The sequence below is a fragment of the Culex quinquefasciatus genome, chromosome 3 (assembly GCF_015732765.1).
Source record: "Culex quinquefasciatus strain JHB chromosome 3, VPISU_Cqui_1.0_pri_paternal, whole genome shotgun sequence".
In the NCBI taxonomy this organism is placed as follows: Eukaryota; Metazoa; Arthropoda; class Insecta; order Diptera; family Culicidae; genus Culex; species Culex quinquefasciatus.
Window position 1 is genome coordinate 195064758 of NC_051863.1, and position 5251 is coordinate 195070008.

A 5251-nucleotide genomic window follows, 5' to 3' on the forward strand; every position below is an offset into this window, starting at 1 on the left:
TGTAATTTGCAGTTTAAAAAAAATATATCACAATTATAATTCTCATTTCAAAATCTATTCCATATATCACACATTTCTCCAGGCTCCGAAGCACGTTTCTGCCGTGTCATCATTTTCATGAAAGCCATTATTTTCCCACTCAAAAATTGCTCCTCAAACCAGGCGTCGATAGAATCCTTTCAGATAAAATATGTGGGAAGCAACCAACTTCCCTTCTTGGAGTGAAAAGTCGTCACCATCATCATCTTCATTGTCGTCCATGCCATCATCGTTACGGTGGGTGCAGATGAAAACGTGCCCATCGAAAAAGGACCAAATAATCCCGTCCTAGAGTTGGTCTCGTATTGTCTCTTGTCGGAATTCCTCGACGCTCAAAGTTCTCACAGTTTGTGAAGAAAGAACAGGACAGTTATTCGGCAAAGTTTGGCAAATGCCATCAGCAGTTATCACGGGTGAGAGAAAGCGAGAAAAAAGAATTACGGATAATAATAAATAAGGATCATAGCTATGAAAAAACCGAGCGCGGAAAGAACTTTATTCCCCATCAGCCGGCGTGGGTAATAAGGACATTTCGGTCAGTGTCACGAAGCAACTCTTCACCCTGTTCTGTAGTCTAGTTTTTCTTTTTGTCTTATGAAAAAAGGTTTGTGCTACCATGAGAGCATGAGGCATCAGAAGCATGATGGAATGCTTCTCACTTTGGTGGGGTATAAAGATGCTAGTAGAATGGAGTGAGATTCAGGGGCTTTAGATATGAAACCAAGAAATATTTCATGACATTAAATAAGTTAGCAAACCTACTTCAACAATAATGATATTTTAATTCAGTAATTCAATAGTTAATTTCTAAGATGGATAAAGCCTAACCTTGAAGCCACAGCAGTTGAGCAAATTCATTGAACATAATTAATTTTAGAAAATTCTTGTTGTTGGATATGTTTTGAATGACAAAAATGCCATATTTTGAGCTATGGCACAAGGTAGTCAAAATTCATTTGTCAGTGTTGCTATTTTTTTATGTGAAAAAAAATCGAAATTTTTGTTACTTTTTTGAGCAATAGTTACTAAAACCTGATTTTTGTGAAATATGTGACTCTCTAACTTGTTAATGGGTTACATACATGAAAATCGACATAAAAGTCAGAGGCTGGTGTGAGCACAAACTTAATTTTATTTAAAATCTGTTTTAAGGGAATTAAAATATACATTTTCATCTATTATCAAAACAATTTTGAAGACATTTGGTTGTATCATTGCCGAGATATAGTTATTTGAAGTTAGCAGTTTCAAAAAACGGATGCCACGATATCTCAACCCTGCCTTGACCAAATCGGCTCAAAATTTTGGTGAAGACTCTTTAAACCGGTCTTGTATGCACGATTTTCAAAAAACTTATTTTAAAAAAAGATAAAAATATTTTTGTGTTTTTCATATAAAAAGTTGTCAGTTTTTGATTTTTGTATTTTTTTATAAAGCAAAATTTCAAAATCATCATTTTAGTGGATTCAAAAAATTTTCTGTAATATGAAATTTTGTGATTTTCTACATGTATGTAACCCCTTAAGTCATGAAGGAGTTTCATAAATTGAGAATGCAATTGAATTTCCTAGAATATTGGACCAATTAGTTAGGATACCTACTCTAAAAGAAAAATAAACAGGAAAAAAATAAGTTTTCTCTACATCATCAAGACTGCGTCAAATTTTAGAGTTACAATGACTCAGCAACTATGCGTCCGATTTTCAATGTGATAATGAAATTTTCCGAGCTAAAACCCCAAATCAGTGAAGGAAGAATCTTCATCTAAAGAAATTCTTTTGACGCTCATCAAGAGAAAAAATCAAAAGAGAACATGTCTCTCCTCTCTCTCACATGAAATATCGGTAAATTGAATCCGAAAAAATCATTATCATAATTATTCAGCAGAAGACCGAATTCACGTCACACGTCGAAAAATGGCTTGTCACTTTTCGAAGATTAACAATGTATGTAAACAAAACGAAGTAAATTAATTCTTGGGTGAGTTTCAGAAAGCCGTAAGAGCCACCGTGACCTTCAATACTAATTTTCGTTTTTCTCCAAATTGAAAGAAAATTTCATTTATTTTCAGTTTGGGTAATTTAAAAGACTTATAGATGAACAATTTCACGCATTTTTTAAGTTGGATTTTTGTAAGTGACTTATTTTACTTTACTTACTGTTATTGGCGCGGTGTACCATTAGCATGGCCTGCTGCACGATTCTTCGCCAACAAGCTCGGTCCATGGCTGCATGTCTCCAATTTCGCGGTGCACCCACACTTTCTAGATCGCTCTCCACTTGGTCCACCCACCTCGCACGTTGCACCCCCCTACGCCTTGTTCCTACCGGCTCTGACACAAACACCAACCAATTGAGCCAATGGAACCAGAAGGTGATATAAACTTTGAAAAATATTTGCAACGGCCTAATTAGATCAAATTCCAATGAAAAAACGGCTTCACACATGGCATTGATTTTTAGCTAAAAATTGCAGCACTGTTAAATAAATTTTAAAATTACACTCAAAATATGCCATTTTTTGTCTTCTAAAATGAAACGAAAAACGAAACGAAAACGAAACTATTGGCACTACGCCCCCCGGGGCATGGCCTTCCTCTAACGTGGGATTTCTGCTCCAGCGCCTCTGACGAGACAGGAGAAACCGGGACCGACGTTTTACTTCACCATCCGATAGAAGCTCAGTGGATAAGGCGGGAATCGAACCCGCGTCTCATAGCATCATCGGGATCGGCAGCCGAAGCCGCTAAAATATTATGCCCATAAACAAAAAAATCGAAAATGATAATTTTGCGCAATTTTTTTGTGTGAAAGGTTAATTTTTACATTTTTTTCGAGCGTATTTGTTGGAGAATTCCTTATCATTACCAACAACTTTGCCTAAGGCACCAAATCGATCAGAAAATCTGTTCTAAAGATACAACTTTTGAATATTTTGTATGCTTTTTTGTATGAACAGCTGCCAAAATTGTATGGAAATTTCTATGAACGAACTATTGATACAAAATGTCTTCTTGGTAATAATAAAAAACAAACAAAATTTCATTAAAACAAACAAATACAAAAAAAATTGTCCTAACTTTCAGAAAATTGTTCATCATGGTTTTTACCAAGCTTTTCATTATTTTGATGCTTTGATGATTGAGTATAATTCTCTACGTTTTAGAAAATTGTTTTTTCTTTGTATTTTTTTTTTCGAATGAAATTTCGGCTATGCATTCTTTATGTAAAAACGTTACTTAATCCATCCTTAGGTGGTTGTTGCCTTCCTCACATTTACACACATCACACTCTAAAAAGTGCATAAATAACACTTAAGTGCGCCTAACTTTTGATAGGAATGTCAGATCTTCAATCTTTTGAACTCGTTAGAAAGGTCTTTCAAATACCTTTCTAAAAATGTATAACATGACCGGGTTTCTTACAAAAACCACCCTTTTTACAATCTTCCGGACTTTTGTTGGAATCATTTTTTTAGCATAACTTTTGAAGTACTTTACTAAACTTTATAATTATCAATAGCGACTTATGGGACCTCAAGACGGATCGAATGAGACCAATACGGTCCAAATCGGTTCAGCCAGTGCCGAGATAATCCAGTACACATTTTTTTGATCAACATCCCACCACACACACAGACATTTGCTCAGAATGTGATTCTGAGTCGATAAGTATACGTGAAGGTGGGTCTAGGAGGTCAAATCAAGAATTTCGTTTTTCGAGTGATTTTATAGCCTTTCCTCAGTAAGGAGAGGAAGGCAAAAAGCCATTTGACATCATTAGTACAATTTTGAGGGCTGATCATTCAAATTAAAAAAATCGAAAATTTGTATCTTGTAAAGCAGAATTGTTGTCTCGGGCAAAGTTTTTAGTTATTATTGGGTCTTTCCAGAAAAAGGTACACGAAAAAACCCCGATTTATAAATTTGCATAATATTGTATAAAATATCAATTTCCAATTTTCGAAAAGCTGAGATAATTTCTCATTTATCCTTTTTGGCATGGATGATCAAACTGCTGTTGTGGAAAATTAATTTTCTCAGCGTCATCTATTGGTTCGATTTTTAATGTTAGAAAGTCACACGTTTGTGAAATTTTGTGCTCTTTTCTATAAAAAAAATATTTAAATGTTATAAGGCCGATGCAAATATTTTTCAAAGTTTTTGACTCTCGACTCTGGCCGAGGACGACGAGAGAGCAAACAAATAAAAAAATATAATAATTGAGCCAAGCCAGTTAAAAAACATTGGAAAATGCTTTATACACTTATACAGTTACAATATGCAATCATAAGTCATCAAAAAAAATGAAGATTTGACGAACGATAATTTTTAGCGAATAAAAAACTTTTTATGGTTTTGTACTTCAATAATTCATTTAAATTCAAAAGATTTTTGAATAAACCCAAACATGCTAAAAATTAATTAAAACGCTGGGGAATGCATTTTAAACTGATTTCAGTTGATTGCACTCAAATTTCAATTGAAAATTTGTACTTAATTGATTATTTTTTTGTTTTGCCCCCTGATTTTTCGGGTTGATTTTGAAGAAGGTGGGGCTTAATAATATGTATCGAATGATCATAAATGGGGCAGGTCGTACAATTCCTCCAGCATCAGTAATTGAATGGACTCCGGATGGCCGAGTTTTACCCTTACTGCAAATAGAGGCCTGTTAAAAAATATATGACAAGCTATAAACGTCCAGCAACCTTTATTCCCCAGACACCCAGGCATCATCACTGCATTCAGCTTTCAAATACTTCTCAAGAACCTCGCTCTATCATCGCCCGTTAAAGGAGTGAAATATTTTCACGTCAATTCCGTACATTCCATTCGGCTTTCCGTAATATATCTTTCCCAGAGCTTTTCTGTGCTCGCATCCTAACAGTGCCAATCCTCCTGTTGCTGGGGCAAGTTTCTTCTGTCAAATCGAGAGTGATGTTTGAAAATGATTTTTTTATTTCCAATAAATCCGCAATAAACTAAATGGTTCTTAACTTATTTTTTCAGTAAATTGGATGATCAAATCGATTTCAGTGGAAAATGTGAAAAAATAAACACATGACAGAAGATCATCATCATTTTATTTTATCATTTTCCCACCCACCCCATCCACCTAAAGAAATAAATAAACACGTACTTTCCCAGTTGCGGGACGGGAAAATGGCCCCAACAGACTTCAAACTGATGTCGTGATGTTGAGCTTGCCG